The 19079-nt window shown below is 49.2% G+C and overlaps 1 protein-coding gene across 2 annotated transcripts in view; it reads left to right on the top strand.

Moving 5' to 3' along the window:
• The first annotated feature begins 6864 nt into the window (after positions 1-6864).
• Positions 6865-19079, top strand: part of Bicra (BRD4 interacting chromatin remodeling complex associated protein) — a 71594-nt gene continuing 59379 nt past the window's right edge. For both annotated transcript variants that reach the window (XM_042055503.1, XM_038338874.1), the window contains exon 1: positions 6865-6954. The gene's annotated coding sequence lies outside the window, so the exon portion shown is untranslated. The remainder of the gene's footprint in view (positions 6955-19079) is intronic.

Genomic DNA, 19079 nt, shown 5'->3' with positions numbered 1-19079 from the left:
TATCCCCTGTGTCACGCTCCCACACAGGTGCTAAAAGCTGGTTCTCAGAAGTTATTATTATTATTATTTTATTTTCTTGAGACAGGGTCTCTCTACAGAACAACTTTTGTACCCACTCAAGAAGGGAGGTTCTAAGCCGGGCGGTGGTGGCGCACGCCTTTAATCCCAGCACTTGGGAGGCAGAGGCAGGCGGATCTCTGAGTTCGAGGCCAGCCTGGTCTACAAGAGCTAGTTCCAGGACAGGCTCTAGAAACTACAGGGAAACCCTGTCTCGAAAAGCAAAAACAAAAACAAAAACAAAAAAAAAAACAAAAAAAAAAAACAAAAAAAAAAGAAGGGAGGTTCTAGGGGGCTGGAGAGATGGCTCAGAACCACATGGTGGCTCACAACCATCTGTAAAGGGGTCTGGTGCCTCTTCTGGCCTGCAGGCATACACACAGACAGAATATTGTTTACATAATAAAATAAACAAATATTTTTTAAAAAAGAAGGGAGGTTCAAAAAATGCAAAAAGTATGGGTGAAAAGTCTCTACATAGCCCTGACTGTCTTGGCATTCACTATGTAGACCCGGTTAGCTTTGAATTCACAGAAATCCACTTGTCCTTACCCCCCAAAGTGTTGGGATTAAAGGTGTGTGTCACCATTCCTGGCTTAAATTTATATTCTATTTATTTCAATTTACTGTGTATTTATTTGAGTAGGTGATACAAATTCTAACTTTACAAAGTTACAAAATGACCTATGATCCACCCAACTCCAAGCTATCCATTTCCATTTCGTAAGTTATTCTGTGCAATAAATCAGCAAATAACTTGTGCCTTTTCACCCATACTTTTTGCATTTTTAGAACCTCCCTTCTTGGGTGGGTGCAAAAGTTGTTATGTGTCACTTCGCGGTTTCCTCGTTTATTACAGTGACTTCCTGTCCCACTGTGTGTCTGGATCACAGATGATTTCAGATCCCCATTGTTGGACAGCTGGGTCGCATCTGCTTTTTAAAAATTTATTCATTTATTTACTTTGGTTTTAGGAATTTTTATGAAAACATGAACCTCAGTTTCTAGGCTAGCTTTTATTAAGAAGCTGACAGAAATCGCAACAGGATTCTGCAGAGCCAAAACTCTATCATGAGCTTTCCGGTACACTGGAAGCTGTCAGCCGCCAGCCCCGCCCTCCGAGGCCCCGCCCCCGCAGCGCACCCGCTCGGCCCGATTCAAATCCAGCCAATGGCAGCGTGTAAACAAACCTAGACCACGCCTACTCCGAGAATAATTTCGAGCACCAGGGCGCGAAGCCTATTTTATCTTGTGTGTGCGTGGGGGTGGGGGGAGAAAGGTGGGGCGGAGCTGTGGCCACGCCCCCACTCTTGGGCCAATCGAAGACTACGCTCCGCCCCTCGCACTTGCGGCGCTAAGGACCCCAGGCTGGGCTGGGCTAGGCGCTGCCTGATTTCTCTGCCGGATTCCTGCGCTTTGATCCGGATTGGGTTCAGAGCTGGTACTGTGCTGCCACCGGCTAAGGGCACGGCTAGAGGACAGAGACTACGCAGGAATTAGTACCTTCTTTTCCCTCTTTTCCTTTTCCTGGTTACCAAGACCCAGACTCCTGAAAGTCTCCTGAAAATTTTCTCTCCTTGCCCCTTTTTAAAGCAACCTGGAAAGGCAGGAGTGTTTCAAGATGGGTGTCGGGCTTTTGGTTATTGAAGTGTTACATGCAAAAGGAAAAATGCACCAATCGTGTGCTAGCAGGCTCTCGGATAGAGAAACAATTGGGGAGCAAAGTTTTAAGCTTCCACTGCCTGATAGGAGCCAAAACGGGAAGTTTCCTGACGGGAGCCAAAAGGGGAGGGGTCTGGTGAAATGGGTCAGCGAATAAAGGCACCTGCCATCAAGCCTTGATCTAAATTTGATCTCCAGAAACCACGTGTTGGAAGGAGAGAATCAAATCCTATTTAATTTCCTGACTTACACACACACACACACACACACACACACGAAATAGAGCTGGGGATGTGGTGCAGTTGCTCAAGTACTTAACCAAGCGTGTAAGAAGCCCTGGGTTTCAGTCCCTAACACCGCATCATCCTGGCATGGTGATGAAAGCTGTAATCCCGGGAGGTGGAGGCTGGAGGGTCAGGAGTTCCAGGTTATCCTTGACTGAATAGCAAGACTGAAGCCCACCCCCCACTACCCCACCCCCGCTACAGGAGATGGATGCCTTTGACACACTTTCTGTAGACAGATGGCGCTGGTGAGGTTCTCATGGGTAGAAGCTGGGCTTTAAGGAGCTGGGTTTCTGAGGGGTTCTGGGCTTTAAGGAAGGAGACAGGGCACGGTGCAGAAATACGTGAGAAAGGATGCTCTCCTGGCTGGAGGAGGATTCGGTTGACAAGATGTCAGGACCCTAGGAAAGAAGGAAGTTCTTCAGTATTTGAACCTGTCCAAGAACAAGAGGGGTTTCTACCTTTCCTTCCCACTATACTGTCATAATTAAAACTAAACAATCAGCTCAGCCTGGTGGTGCCCGCCTGTTATCTATTGCTGCTAAGGATGCTGAGGCTGGAGGATGGCAAGTTCAAGGCCTGAACTCTAGCAGCTTAGACTCTGCCCAGATTAAAAAAAAGAGGGCTGGGATGGTGCCTAGAGCCCTTGCTGTGTGAAGTCCTGGGTTTAGTCCAAAATGCTGAGGTTAAAAAAAAAATGAAATAGGGACTGGAGAGATGAGTCAATGGTTCAGAGCACTGTCTGCTCTTCCAGAGGACCCCAGTTCAGTTCGTGGCACCACATGGCAGCTCACAACTGTCTATCTGTAACCCCAGTTCCAGGGGACCTGGTACTCTCATGAAAAAAAAAAAAAAAAAAACATGCAGGCAAAACATCAATGCATGTTAAATAAAAAAAAATCATTAAAAATGATTCCTCTCCTCCTCCTTCTTCATCTTCTCCTTCAAGACAGGGTCTCATTATGCAGAGACCCACCTGCTTCTGTCTCCCAAGTACTGAGGCTAAAGACATGCCGGGTTGCATGTAGCCCAGGCTAGCCTTCCATTCACTAGGTGGCCGACCTTTTATATATATGTGTGTGTATACATATGTATATCTTTATAATATAAAACAAATCTATCTATCTATCTATCTATCTATCTATCTATCTATCTATCTATCTATCTAGATTTATTTTTCAGACAAGATCTCCTGAGTAAATTGGGAGGATGAGGACCTTGGGGAAGGGTTGAAGGGGGTAGGGAGAGGCAGGGAGGGGAGCAGAGAAAAATGTAACGCTCAATAAAAATCAATAAAATTTATTTTTCTAACAAATTATGTGTATGTGTGCCTGTTTCAATATATATGCACAAATCCCAGTGCCTAAGGAGGCTAAAAGAGAGCATTACCTCTCCTGGGATTGGCATTAAAGGCTGTTGTGAACTGTCTGACATGGGTGCTGGGAATAGAACTTGGGTCCTCTTGTAAGAGTAATTCAAACTCTTAACCACAGAGATATCTCTCCAACCACTGATCCTGAACTTCTGATCGTCCTGCCTCTACCTCCAGAGTGCTAGGATTACAGGGTATACCTCCATGGCCCGTGTGTGTGGAGCTAGAATGAACTCCAGACCTCTATGCCTTTAGGAAGGCAGTCTAGCAACTGAGCGGTGTCCCCATTTTCACCAAGTGATTTTTTTTTTTTTCGAGACTGGGTTTCTCTGTAGCTTTGAAGCCTGTCCTGGAACTAGTTCTTGTAGACTAGGTTGGCCTCAAACTCACAGAGAGCCGCCTGCCTCTGCTTCCCCAGTGCTGGGATTAAAGGCGTGCACCACCACTGCCTGGGCACCAAGTGATTTTAATAGCACTGACACTTGTCACCAGCTCTGAAGCCTGGATGGGCTTCCAGGAATGCCCAGGGAAGATGGACATTTGATCCCACAGGGCTGTGCCAGCTGTGACTCAGCTTGGGGGTTGGGTTGTCATGGCTCCACCACATCCAGCCAGAAACTCCCAAGTAGCATGAGTTCAAAGCCCTCTCTTGAGAGGTCCTGGGTTTGTATAAGGACCAGGTAGGTGACTAGCCATAGACAATATCTCTTTTCAACAAACCTTTGTTTTGGAGGTAAGGCTTTATGTAGTGCATGTCTTGAACTTGCTGTATATCAGAAGATGACTTTGAACATCTGATCCTCCTGCATCTACCTCCCAAGCGCATGGCCACGGAGGGTTTATGCAGTGTTGGGGGTAGAATCCAGGGCTTCTTGCATGCTAGGCAAACATTCTATCCCTAGGGTTACATCACCAGCTTATTTTTTCTTTATGAGTCATGGTCTTCCCAAACGGCCTAGGCTGGCCTTGAATGCTCAGCAATCCTCCGGTCTCAGCCTCCAAAGGGCCAGCACAACAGACTGTAGTCACTGAATTCCTGATGCAGGCATATATTCATTCTCATATGAATGAATGAGTAAATGCAGTCAACCCTTTGGCCTCAAGCCATCTAGCTTCTTGTCTGTCAGGACTTCAGTTCTGAGTTTTCCAGAGCTTGTAGCTCTAATAGACACCCAAGTGCCACCCAGGTCAGATCACTTTGCACAGAGGACATTTTCAGCAGAGGGTTAGGCTCCACTTCATAGATAGGCAAAACACTTCCCTTTCGGGAGCCAAAGCTGATGGGGGCTCTCAGTTCTGTCTCCTCTGGGCAAGATGTGAGACTGAGTCAGGCTCTCATATAGCCCAGATTGGCCTACACCTCCCTAAGTAGCTGAGGATGACCTTGAACTATTGATTCTCCAGCCTGCACCTCCTGCATGTACAGTTCTGAGGGGGAGTTCTAATTAGAAACACTCCCAACTCAAATCATTGGGCCAAGTACACAAAAATAAGAGCAATGTGTATTTGCTGGTTTTCCTGAGTGGTTCATGCACCTCCAGTGGGCTGTGTAAAACCACTGTGTGACTAAGAGTGAACACTTTCAAGGCGTTCACTTTTGCAATAGAGAGTTTTCATTTTACCAAGTCACCATATAATGGCAGCAGCTGACACTTCCTTTGCTTTATAATGGACTCTATGAAATGGGCCCACTGCATTAAAAAATAATTATCACAACAGGGCGGTGGTGGCACATGCCTTTAATCCCAGCACTTGGGAGGCAGAGGCAGGCGGATCTCTGTGAGTTGGAGGCCAGCCTCATCTACAAGAGCTAGTTCCGGGACAGGCACCAAAGCTACAGAGAAACCTTGTCTTGAAAAAAACCAAAAATAAATAAATAAAAAATAATTATTACAATCATAGAACTCAAAGGATAACTTATAGGTGCTGCTAGTTCTCTTTTTCTACCAATGTGGAACCTGCAGATTGAACTCATATCGCCAGATCTGGTGACAAGAGCCCTTACCAACTGAGCAATTTCAACAACCCCACCGTCAGCATTTTAGGAAACAGGAAATAGAGGAAAGGAGAAATGAAGTAATTTACATCACAGCACACAGGCAGCAAGTGGGAAAGGCCATAGTGAAGCAGGATCATGCTTGTTTGATTCAAGGCCTCAGCTTCTTACAGTTTTTCATTGTTGCACCCGGGCCTCCACATACTAGAAAAGCACTCATCACTGAACTATATCCCCGCCCTCACAATAACAATTAAAAATTAATTGAGTCAAGCATAGTGTCAAGCAAGTGTAATCCCAACACCTGTGAGGTGAAGGCAGGAGGAGCGCCCAGCATGTGCTTCGTAGTAAGACCTCGTCTCAAAAAAAAAAAAATCAACAACAATTAAAACGTATGCTTAAATAAATATTACGGGTAGTGCCAACATGGGATCAACGATAAGGCTTACAAAACAGATCAATCAGTCGTTTATGCAACACAAATTTATTTGATACCTACTGTGTACCAGGTTTTCTAGGGCCCCGGGGTAACAGAAGGGTAGGTGAGACCTGAATGTTAAGTGATCAGGTCAGTGCGGTCCGGGACGGCAGGCCGGAGAGGTCTGGGGATGCGCTGCGCAGGGCTAAAATGCCCGCTCACCAAGTGCTCTGCAAATAGATCTGTGACTCCAAGCGTCGCGCAAAGGATCCTGAGCTTCGGATCTGTGCGGCCAGGCTATCTAACAGGACGGACTATGGTCCTTGCGCCATAGCAGCTCAAAATCACCAGGCTCGGAAAGACTTAACACGCCACGCCTGGAGTTCCGATCACTTCCAAGGTTCCCATCCCCGGCACTCTCTGAGTCCGGCACGGAGCAGCACCACTATCCCACATCCTCTTGAAGCCTCGATCGCTCTCTTCTCGTCTTCTGGGGTGCCCTGGGGCGCATCATCCTGTAGAAGCCACCATTTTGGGCCTAGGCAGACCTGGCGCGGGGATGTGGACACGCACGAACCCTCCAGCTCCTCTTCCACCACCACCAACCCGAATCCCAGCTGCAGGTTTCCGACCAAGGGCACCGGAGACGAACAGGCACTCTGGAAGCCCCGCTGAGCCAGGAGGAGGGGGCGGTGCTGCCACTCCGTGCTCCCGCCCACAGAGTGTGCACCTTTTTATTGGCTATCATACCTGCCGCTCTAATTCTCTTAGCCATGATTGGTTATTTGCTACACTAGAGGCGGAGCCTCTTGGCGCTCCTCCTCCTAGCAGGGCGGAGGGGAGGAAGAGGAGGAGGAGGAGGAAGAGGAGGGGGGGCGGGACACAAAAACCAGCAAGATTTTTTTTTTTTTTGCATTCAATTAAAAAAAAAATTTTTTTTTGCATACCCGAGGGGCGCTCCCCGGAGCGGGGCGCGGGGCCGGGCCGCGCGGGGCCGCTTCGTTGCAAGGGCGGCGGCGGGCCCGGGCGCAGCGGAGCCGGGCCCGCCATGCGATCAGGCAGTGCGCTGACCGGCCCGGCCGGCCGGCCCCTTCTGGGTCCTCCCTGTGCAGCCCGTGCGGGGCCGTCCCGGAGACCCCGCGCCGACGGCTGCTCAAACATCAGGGTGAGTTTCTCACAATGTAGCAATTTCTCTTTAAATCTCTTAACTCTCTCTACCTGCGAGTCGGGGCTGTGACAGGGCGCAAAAGCGAGGGGGGGAGTGGGGCTCGGCGGCGAGGGTGTGTGTGTTGGGGGGGGAGAGCCGTAGCTGGGGCCGAACCCACTCCCCCCCGACACTCCACACTCAGCCCCCCAACCGGGGCGCAGCGCCCGCTGCCGCTGCTGAGACTGGATTTTTTTTTTTTTTTTTTTTTTTTGGTGCTCGGCGCCCACCACTATCCACGCACCCCCATCCCAGGTCTCTCCCGCCACCGCCGCCGCCCCGATCTTGCTGTGATCTCCCCCTTCACTGCGCTCCGATCTCAAACCTTGCGCCCCGGTTTCCTCTCCGGGATACAATGCAACGGAGGAGAGGGGCGAGCGCGAACGTCCCACGGGGGGAGGGGCGGAGACCCCCCCACCCGCCTTCGGGACCCCCTCCCCTCCTCGTGCTCCCCGCCTTTTCTGGGGAGAGGTGAGGGCCATAGACAGCTGGATCCATCTCCTCCCCCTCCTGGCGCGCGTCCTGTGCGCCCCCCTCCCCAAGTCCCTCTTGGGGGTGCCTGGAAGAACCGGGGGTCCTCTGCATGCTTGTAGGGAGCGATAAACTGGGATGCTGGCCACTAGGTCTCCCCCTCTCCATCGCCCCTAAACAATGAGGAGTTGACTTGGTTTCCCTACCCCCGACAGGGAGCGTAGGGGACCCCCGCCCCCTCAGCTGTCTGGTCCGGCAGGGGGCCTGTTTCTGGGGATCAAAGGAAGGGAAAAGGGGAGCCTCCACGCCTGTCACCTCCGGGGATTTGGGGCGGCCCCTGAGCTCCAACTCCGTGGGCCTGGGAATGGGAGGCACCAGGCCCAACCCGGGCACCGCGCTCCGGGTGGTGACCTTTAGACAAAGGCAGTCCTTTCCCCCGGGTGATCCCGGCCAGGTCCCTACGGAGGGCGGCCAGGCCGCGGGCTCGGAGGGAGAGGAATGGGATGGATGGATGGGTGGGTAGGTAGGTGGAAGAGGAGGAGGGAGGAGGAGGTTTGGGACCATCTGGTTTTCCCATCGCCTTGGCTGCCCCTGGGCTGCTTCCCCGGCTCCTGTCACCGGCAGCCGCGGGGAGACAAGGGACCAGGGAGCTGCCCAGCCAGGCCTTGGGCCTCCGCCAGCCGGAGGACCCGGTGACGAGCCACAGGAGGGCGCGAGCTTGGGCGCCCTCGGTGATTGGAAGGCATACTGGCTCCTTCCTCTCTGCACCCCTTTGTTTTGCTTTGTGGTTCGGAGCCGCTGAACGTCCCTGGAGGTGGGGTCAGAGGCTGTCGGGTCAGCTCTCCAGGGGAAGTCTTGGTGACAGGGCCCTCTGAGGTTTCTAGCCTGTGCGCTGCACTTGGTATCCCACCCTAAGTCTTAAACCTTCATTCCCTTTTGTCGCTCCTCTCCCAACATAGTGTAAGAAAAATGTGGGGATGTGTGGAGAACACCCAGGACTCTGGGCTGGAAGTCAAGAGATCTTTGGCACACAGCCTTTCCCCACACCTGCGTCCTAGGTCAACTCTGACCCCAACCCCCAAGATGAAGAAATAGGGGAAGCCTCTTTTCGAGACCACCCCTTTCCTCTGCCCCACGGAACTTATCAGTTGTTTACCTCGGTACCCTGCCTTCCTCTGTAGCTCCCCCACCTCCCAGAAGCCGGAAATAACCACTCTCTACCCCGGATTGGCTACTGCTAAACGAAGCCTACCCTGGTTACAGTCTGTGGAGTGAGCGAGTACAGTGAGTGGTCCGTTTTCTAGGCAGGCTCACTGAGGCCTACTGTGGTTGGAAGACTAGTTTAAGGTCACTCTGAGCCCCAGATGACAATACCCTAGAATTTATCCAGCCTAGTTCAGAACCGGTTAGCTCTTTCTTAGTACTTTGTCCTTTTGATTTCAGTGGACCTGGGTTTGGGGAAGGATCTGCCAGATGTTTTCCCCCTGAAAGTGGGTTTGGCAGAGAATGATGAGGGCTCAGCTCGATGGATCATTTCACCTGTGTCTAGTCCGGATAGGGAGAGCCCTGGTCTAGCTGGGTGAAGGCTTGACATTGCTTGGGACCCAGCGGCGCTGTCACCCACCTCTTCACCTGATTGGCACTTGGCTTGATGGCTATCATGTGATCGCAGAGAGGGAAGCTGACCTGATTGTTTGACTAGGGACTGTTGTAGTCGTGTCTGCTTCTCTGGCCTGGGACCCACTTGGTATCTTGATACACCTGAGAAAGATCTCCCGTCTCTGACTAGCCCTAACCTTAGGCAGGCAGGTCTGGCTCCTCCCCGTACACTGTGAAAATGAAAGTTCTTTGACCTGACCCGCAGGGAGAGAAAGGAGAAGCCAAAAGTGTGATTTCTATTTCATCTTAGTTTAGGATAGGGATGGCCTGGGGGTGTGGGAGGCTGGAGTAGAGCGAAAGAGATTAGAATAAGTGCAGTGGCCCAGTGTGCTTGTTCCAGTGCGGGACTGCGCGCTCTGGAGGAGAGTGCTGCCGAGTCCTGGCTTCCCCAGTGAGGGAGGTAATATAGGTGATGTCCTTTTTACAGGAAGGTAAACTGAGGCCAGGGTTTGAGCTCCGTGGCGAAGTTGTATTAGTCAGGTTGCAAGGGCTAGTGTTGAGAGGTTCTTCATGCAGCATCGGGTCTGATTCTAGGAGTATTGGCAGAACCATGCTCCCCCACTGATATCTTCCCTTGTTAAGGATAACTTAACTTTAGGATAACCCTGAGATGGGACACCCTGGGAGGAGAGGAGAGGGCCGTTTAGGTGTCCTGAAAAGAGGTGCCCAATTGGGGAAGATGGGAGAAACTTGAATTACACCCAAAGGGGACAGTCCTATGTTTTGCTACAGTACACTTCCCTGGTTCCTTCCAGAAACCCCTGACACCTTTGCTCACCTTCCTCAGGATACGGAGGGGTGGTCTGCTTTAACCTGCAGAAGAATCAGGAGTCAGTATCAAATATTTGGCGCACCTGGGAGGATAGGGGAAAGAGATTCTACAGTCTACTAAGCGGTCTCTCTAGCCCTAAGGCCAGACACCAGCTAGCCTTCCAGGATTCTCCCCTCCTCATTCCCCCCAGGCTTCCTTGATTCCTAGTCTCAAGAATGTGGAGGGTTGCTGCTGGGGGTTGTTAATTGGAAACAGGAAAACATGGCATTCCTTCGAAGGAGCCTGGGCTGGAAGCAGCCAGGCCTGCCATTCCCCCTCCTCCCACCCTGCAGGGCAGGAGCTGGGGTGGGAGTCCCAGGTCATCTCATCTTGGTCTCCTCCCCTGATTCTTGGATACAGCCCCAGGCATCCACCTTGCACCTGGCTCCCTCTCCCAGCAGGGCAGGGTCATACAGCTTCCTCCCCCCCCCCCCTTTACCCTCTATTTGCTTTCTGTTTTTTCTTTCTGTTTTTCTTTTTTTCTTTTTCTTTTTCTTTTTTTTTTTTTTTTGTCCCCAGCTATGAAGGATGTGCCATACCATAACCATAGCTTCAAGCAAGGTTGGGACATGCTGAATTAGGTGGTCCCCAAGGAATGTCCCCCACTTCTCTGTACTAGCCCCTGTTTGACTGGTCCCAATTGACTGAAGCCTTTGTGTCTCCAGAACAGGCAGAGTACCCCCATGAGACAGCCTGAGGAACTTTCAGAAGGCATTTCTAGTTTGGGGACAATGAATTTTGTGTGTGAGTTGTCTGTTCTTGGGATCTGGCTGGTGACTGGGGAGGCAGAGTGTCTTTGTTTCTTCTGTTGTTTCCAGTTAAACTTGCTGGGGGGGGGGCTGTTAGGGGCCAGGCCCTATGGTCAGTGCTGGTGCAGAACCCAAGTCAGCAGGAGATTTGCTTGGCTCCCTGCAGCCGCAGGGCCTGATTAGTTCTGTCTGGGTGGCTGGAGGAAGTTTAAGCTGTCTTGCCCTCTCCTCCCTGCTTCTAATTTTTGTGTATTTGTTTTGGTTTTGTTTTTGCTTTTGTTTATTTATGTACGAGTGTGGGCATGCACTTCTTGAGGTCTTAGGGACATCTTGCAGAACTCCAGTTCTCCTACCATGTGATTCCCAGGGATTGAGCTCTGTCTACATTGGGCTTCTTGGCAATCATCTTTACCCCCAGGTATCTCACTAACATCCCTCCCCCTTTTAAAACAAGGGTTCCACTTAGCCCAGGCTAGTTCAGAATGACCCTGAACTCCTCACCCTTCTACCTGTACCTCCAGTTGGCTGAGAGTCTTACCACACCAGGTTCATTTTCTTTGCTTGCCTTTGTCTTTCCCCCAGCTTCCTCCCCAGGGACAACTTCTCAACTCAAGGTTTTGTATGCATTTGTCTCCTGAGAAACGTTATTTTGTACAGCTTGTCCCACATTCTCCCATTGTCTTGCTCTTTACCTTTTCCACCTTATTCCCCCCAAACATCTTCACTGTGGCTTTTCCATCTTGTTTTGGACTCTGTGGTATTCTACTGGCCAGACAGACTTTCTTTCCTGTGATGGTGTGGTTACATTACTGTGTATCATCAGCCTGTTGAATCAAGACCTGGTAGAGGCATCTGGGATGCTGTACCTTCAGGAAGCGGTTCTCCATTGGGGGTGTTCTTATCCAGCCTGTCTGCTGGGCTGCCTTAGCAGCTGTCACAGTCTTTGCATCCCGTGACATCCTGTCTTCATTCCCCTGCATCCCATGTGTAATTCTGCAGGGCAGGCTCTGGAAACCAGCTATGAGTTTCAGTTGGCAACTTCCTGGCCAAATGGGGCTTGTTGGCTCTGGCCCCGTCTCTTCCCCTTCCGTGAAATCCAGGACCAGCTATAACCAGTAGCTGTAAGGAAATGCAACTCTGGTGAAGCTCATGTTCACCGTGTCTGGGGTCTGTCCCCTCTCAGCCAGTTCTTTTTCTATCCAGCTGGGCTGAGAATTTGTAATGGACAGGCACAGAGCAGGATGCTAGAGTTGTCAGTGCTGCATCTGGAACACAGGGTCTCTCATTGCATGCTAGTAAACTGCACCTCTAACCCCTCACTGGGGGATTCTAGGCAGGGGCTCTGTCACTGAGCCCCAGCCCCATTTATTTGAATGTATGTGTATGTCCATGGTTATATGTATATGAAGTCCAGAGTGCAGCTTTACCTTCCACCTTGTTGGAAGTCGAGTCTCTCTTACTGTTTGCCCCTGTTCTGGGTACTCCAGGCTAGTCAGCCCAAAAGCTTAGGGGAAGGTTCATGTGTCTGCGGCCCATCTCGCGGTGGCAATGCTGGCGTTACAGATACTCGCCACTTTGGCTTTACATCCAGGGATTGAGTTCATGTTGTTAGGCTTGTACATCCATCTCCCAGGTCCCAAGTCCTTGAGCCATATTTTTGGTCAGCTCCCTGGTAGTCTGGATGACAGGACTTCACCACTACAATGAAATCAGTATCTTCTTTACTTATTTCTTACCACTGAGCTCCACCCAGCGCCCCAGGATTGATATTTTATTTTACTTCGTGTGTGCATGTATGATGTGTATGTTGTGTGCATGTGTATGCGCACATGCATGTGCAGGTGCAGAGGCCAGAGGGAGATCCCAGGTGTCTTGTTCTATCAATCACTCCCCTCACCTTATTCTTTTGGGACAAGGAGTCTCATCTTAGAACTAGTTGGGAACCCGCAATGCCTATGTTTTGTCTCCATTCCACTCCTTCAGTGCTGGGACTCTGTTGTCCAGTTCTGGGGATCTGAACTCAGGTCCTCACGCTTGCACGGGGAGCAACTTTACTCACTGAGTCACCTCCCCAGTGGCTGTCGTGCACTTTGTGTATTGTATGTGTAGGGATGCAAAAGTGTCACTGTGAATGTGTGGGGGTCAGAAGACAATTGGAGGGAGTCAGTTCTCTCCTTCCACCATGTGGGACCTGGTGATCAAATTCAAGACATCAGGTTTGGCAGCATGTGTATTTTTGTTTTGGGTTTTTTGAGACAGGGTTTCTTTCTCTGTGTAGCTTTGGCTGTCATGGAACTCACTCTGTAGCCCAGGCTGACTTTGAACTTCTGACTTCGCCTGCCTCTGTCTCCCAAATGCTGGGATTAAAGGCATATACCACCAAGCCTGACTGGGGGAGAATGTTTTTCGACCCAGACAGTGCATGTATTAGTGGTGTTAGCATCTTTAAAATATTTTTAATTTTATTTATTTATGTAGAGATTAGAGGAAAAATTGCAAGAGGAAAAATGGCAAGGGTCAGCTCTTTCCTTTTACTTTGTGGGTTCTAGGGATAGAATTCAGGCCATCAGTCTTGGTGGAATGTGCTCTTACCCTCTGAGCCATCTTACTGGGCCCAGTGTAGGCACTTTAAGTGAGGGTGCCATGCATGATGGTCACATACCATCCAGCCTCAGTTGCCTCTGGGTATCAGAACTCCCCCTTCCTTGGACGGCTGTGAAGTTTAAGTGGCTGAATTGCAGAAGGCTTCCAGCACAAGCCTGGATCTGAAGGAGACTCTGGGCTCCCTCTGTTATAATTATTTTCACATTTGGATTTTATTTTTATTTTTAAATTGCATATATGTGGGTGGTAGCGGGAGTTCAGTGCCCAGGGAGGTCAGAGGTGTGAGATCCCCTGGAGCTGGAGTTACAGCCAGTTGTGAGCCAGCTGACATGGGCGTTGAGAATTGTACTTGGTGAACTTGAGTTTTCTGGACTACAGTATGCTCTTTTATTTTTTTCCCCCTTTTTGGTTTTTCAAAACAAGGTTTTTCTGTAAAATAGTCCTGACTGTCCTGGAACTCGCTTAGTAGACCAGGCTGGCTTCAAACTCAGAGATCCACCTGCCTCTGCTCCCGGAGTACTGGGATTAAAGGCATATGCCACCACCGCTTGGCTCATACAGTACGATTTGAACCCCTGAGCTGTCTCTGCAGTCCGAAACCTGGAGTTCAGAGCAGCGTAGCCTGCCCAGAAGTCCCGATGACAGGCCTCATCTGATCCTCATTTTGTCTGTTACCCTTCTCCATACCGCATAAACCACTGTCTGCTGGGGTGTTTCTATTGACATTTTAGTGGTATCATATCTTAACACACATTGTTTTTTGTTGTGTTGTTTTGGGTCCAGACTCCATTTCACCTTCTCCAGGGGATGTGCTGTGCTGTGAGGGGGTGACATTAAGCCCCCGTTTCTCAGGTTGGTGAAGCAGATCCACAAGGCATATGGGTTTTAGCTTGCTTATCCATTCACTGAGTTCTCCATTTTGGGACTTAGGTGATTTCTCTGTCTTGATCTTATCAGGTCTTGCCCCATGGGACTGTCTGATTAATTGCCTAGGTTTGGGAGTTCATGTCTTGGATACATGGAGTGTGGGGTACAGGTTCTGATGTTGTGGGAAGAAATTGTGTGTGGGCCTGAAATCTCAGCTGTTTGGGAGTTTGAGGCAAGAGAATTTAAGTCCTGAGTTTAAGTGAGTTTAAGTCCTGCCAGGGATACAGAAGTTCAAGGTCAGCCGGAGAAATTTATTGAGACTTTGTGTTTGGTGACGGCACACGCCTTTAATCCCAGTATTCCAGAGGCAGAGGCATGTGGATCTCTGAGTTCGAAGCCAGCCTTGTCTACAGTGCTAGTTCCAGGACAGCTAGGGCTATTACAATGAGAAACCCTGTATTGGAAAACCAAAATAAAATAAAATAAAATAAAAATAAAAAGAGGACCGTGGGTGTAGAATTTCAGTATAGAGTACCTAGAATCCCTCAGTGAGAGGCTGGGGGTGTGACCTAGCAGCATGTGTGAAGCCCTGGTTTTAATCATTGTGCCAAATACACCCCAAAACAAATCCATGAAAAAGAAAAGAAAAGAAAGAAAGAAAAGAAGGAAGGAAGGAAGGAAGGAAGGAAGGAAGGAAGGAAGGAAGGAAGAAAGAAATGTTTTCATCAAGGAGGAGTGAAAGAAGAGGGACTGTGGCCTCTGCATAATGATGTGTCTGGGTCAGCTGCCTGGGGTTTAGGCCAGGTCTGCCCCTTCTGACTCTGTGACTAGGTGGCAGGACTGGTCTTTTCCTCTAAACCTAGGGTAGGGAACCCGAAGTGCAGGAAGAATAAGACTTGCTCCTCTTGAGAGTCCCGTTGTTCACTGCAGTCTGGTATGGCGAATGTGCCGTGTGTGCCAGGCTGCGTACCAGCATCGGGAGCGAAGTCTGCTGGTTACATCTGGTGCAAGCTCTAGAGCTGGGGGATGGAACTGCTCTTTCTGCAGTTTGATTGGGTAAGAGAAATAAAAGGTTAATGACTCAGGACACCTCCCTCCCCCAACTCCAGCCTGCTCAGCTGCCTTTGCACCCTTCCTGTTGCTGGCTTTGTCCTTCCCTCTGCATGGAGGGAACTCATGATTCTTGGGGAACCCTTCCCTAGTCTCCTCTGTCCTGAGCAGGCTTAAGGGCACAGTGAGCTGAGAGATTTTGTCTCAGGCTGTGGGACTGTTATTAACGACATCAGGGACTTTGACAGAGCCCACAGGAGCCTTGCTAGCCCAGCATTCCAGGGTGCCTGAAGATGAGTACCTAGTACCCTGAACCAGGTATGGGCACTTCTGCAGCTTGTCTGTCCAGATGCGGGGTAGGCTGCTTTCCACAACTTGGGTCTCACCAATATGCTGGACCTCAACCTCTCTCTTGCCTGAGGTACCCATAGTGCCTTGAACGCCTGGTGTGGGGGAGAGAGTTCTCTTCAGGGGGATTGGTAGTTCCTGAGGAGCCTCATGATGGCCCCTCTACTTCATGGTTTCAGGTATTCAAGTTGAGCAAGAGAGGTGAACGCAGCGTAGTAAGACACGTTGACGCCAGGCATAACGGTCCGGAGGCTGAAGTAAGAGAGTCCCAAGCTACCCTGGGCTACAGAGCAAGGCTACCTCAGAACAAACACTCTAAAAATCCCAGTATGCATGAATCTCAGCACTGGGGAGGTGGAGGCAGGAAGATCAGGAGTTTAGGTACAGAAGACTCTGCCTCACAAAATAAAGAAATATGAGGGCTAAAGAAGTTGAGAACACTGGCTATTCTAGAGGTCCTGAGTTCAATTCCCAGCAACCACATAGTGGCTTACAAACTATAATGAGATCTGATGCCCTCTTCTGGCATGCAGGTATGCATACATACAGAACACTGTATACAAAATAAAGAAATAAATCTTAAAAAAAGAAGAAATATGAACAAGCAAAAATGCATAAAAAGCACCTCTAGGGTGTGGAGAGATGGCCTAGTGTTTCCTGTTAAAGTGGTTTTGCACAAGCATGCAGACTGTGTTGGGATCCCAGCACCCACTTCAAAGGCTGGATGTGGTCACTTACATGTCATTTACCCTAGCATAGGGCAAAGTTGGGGGGCTTACCGGCGGCCAGCTTAGCTCCAGGTTCAATGAGAGATCCCGCCTCAAAAGAAAGAAGCAGAATGTCATAGAGCAAGGTACTTCACATTCTCCACTGGCCTCTGGGCACCTGCATACACATGTACACAAACATGCATACACACACGTACTAGGGTAGTATGTGTCTCAGGTGGTAGAGTGCTTCCCTAATGTGCACAGAACTCTAGGTTCAATCACTAACATCTCAAACCGAGCGTGGTGTTGTGTGCTTGTCATCCCAGTGTGTGGGAGGTGGAGGCAGGAGGATCAGAAGTTCAAGATTATTCTTGACTACATAGAAAGTTTATGTCCAGCCTGGGCTACATGAACCCCTCCTTGCCTCATCTTTAGAGAAATAATTTTTACATAGTTTCTGGTAGATGGTTTAACTTGTTCCATTTTTACAATTTTTTTATTATGTGTGTATACACGTGCTGTGGCAGACCTGTAATGGTCAAAAGACAACTTGTGTGGCCTGTTTTTTCCTTTCATCTTCGTGGTGTTTTGGAGCTTGAATTCAGGTCTCCAGGCTTGTGTAGCAGTCACCTTGACCCACCGAACCATCTCACCAGCCCTGATTGTCCTTATTTCTGTTGCTGTTAATCTCTTGCTGTGTCTAACGTATAAATTAAACTTTATTGTAGATATATATATATATATAGTTTTAAACAATTTAAAAATAGTATATGTATTTATATTTTATATTAATAAATGATTTATGCATGAAATTATATATATATATATAATATATATATGAGACCATATTAGTGTTTGGAAACATCCTCTAGAGGTGTCTTGGACTTTCTGCCCCTCAGGTAATGAAGGAGTACTGTGAATCTTCTTTTTCGGCATCATTTCTCACCGGGGTGTAATTTACACACAATAAAATAGACAGAGTCCACCCTTGTCTTTTGACAACTCGTGGCCAGCGCACACCCCAGTGTAAGTCACACCTCATCGAGACACAGCACATTCCTGACCCCACCCAGCTAGCACCCTCCCAGCATCTGTCCCTGATGTCTGTCAACCCGGCTCCTGGGTCATGGGTGCCACCAGCGTTTCACACTTGTGGAATGCCACCTGTTGAGTGCTGTCCTTTAGTGTGTTTGCAGAGATAGGGTCTCATGTGGCACAGGGTAGCTTCTAGTTTGCTGTGGAGCTAAGGATGACCCTGAGCTGCTCCTCCTAAGTGCTGGGATGATGAGCAGGCGTCACCACACCTGACTGTCCTTCAGGTCAGATGCCTTCTGTGTGTGCTTGTGGCTTGAGTTAGTATGTGTAGAGGCATGCACTTGCCGAGACATGCATGTTTATAGAATACAGGACAACCTAGGGTGCCCATCCTTGCCTCCCACCTGGTTTGAGGCAGCGTTTCTTGTTTTGCCATGCTAACAGGTTCATGAGCACACAGGATTCTAGTGTTTCCAATTACTGGGATTCAGATATGCTATTGTGCCCAGCTTTTCGTGGTACCCAGGAATTCGAATTTAGATCCTCACACCTGTTCAGCCAGCACTTAACTTACAAGGCCATTTACCCAGCCTGCAGGGTGAGTCCCTTTCATGCAGTGCCATTCTTTGTAAGCCTACTGTACACAGATCAGGGGTGTGTGTGGTATGTAGTGGTATACTTGGCACATGTACGCCTCTGTGTGGGGGTCAGAGTCAGAGGTCAACAGCAGATGGCTTCTCAGTAACGCCACATTTCTTTTCCCTTTAAATTTTATACTTACATTTATTTTGTGTGTGTGTGTATGAGTATGGGGATGCACATTCCTTGGTGTGAAGTGGATTCCAGGCAAGTGCTCTACCACTGAGCCGCACCCCCAGCTCCTCACTGGGGGATTCTAGGCAGGGGCTCTACCACTGAGCCACGCCCCCAGCTCCTCACTGGGGGATTCTAGGCAGATGTCTACTACTGAGCTTTGTTTCTAGCCTTCCTTTTCATTTTTAACTTGGGACAGGCTCTCACGAAGTTGCTCTTGCTGGCAGTTAACTTCCAGTTCTACTTTGGTCTCTTGAGTGCTGGCCTCATAGGCTCTGCCAGCCTTGGCTCGGGGCTCCTTATTTTGTTTTGTTAGAGTCCCTGGTTTCTTACTTGATAAACAGAATTCTCTGGTGTCCACTCAGACATTTCCCTGAGTGTGACCCTTTCCATGGATGTCTGCTTTAACTTAGATTTAAAAAACAAAACAAAACAAAACTGTTCAAGTTACATTTTAGTGTGTCTGTGTGTGTGTGTGTGTGTGTGTGTGCATATGCACACGCCACCAATGAGGTCAAAAGACAAACTTCTCTCTACCATGTGGGCCACAGGCATAGAATTCAGGTGCTTTGGCTAGGTGGCTAGCACCTTTATCTGCTGAACCATCTTGCCCGGCCCTCATCTTGATTGTTAAGAAGCCCAGAGCTAACTGTGCCTCCTTTTTGTTACTGGAGAACACGGAGCCAACTTCGCACTAAAACATCACCTTGCCAGGGGCTGGAGAGATGGCTCAGAGGTTAAGAGAACTGACTGTTGTTCCGGAGGTCCTGAGTTCAATTCCCAGCAACCACATGATGGCTCACACCCATCTATAATGAGATCTGGTGCCCAAAACGCTATACATAATAAATTAAAAAAAAAAAAACCATCACCTTACCAACATAGCAGAAGTGAGAGATAGTTATTTTACTCAATTTCTAATAAAATCTACTTAAAAGTATATGGGGGACAGGTCCCTCGATTGAAGAA

The sequence above is a fragment of the Arvicola amphibius genome, chromosome 8, assembly GCF_903992535.2.
Source record: "Arvicola amphibius chromosome 8, mArvAmp1.2, whole genome shotgun sequence".
NCBI lineage: Eukaryota > Metazoa > Chordata > Mammalia > Rodentia > Cricetidae > Arvicola > Arvicola amphibius.
This window is presented reverse-complemented; position numbering and strand designations above follow the sequence as displayed.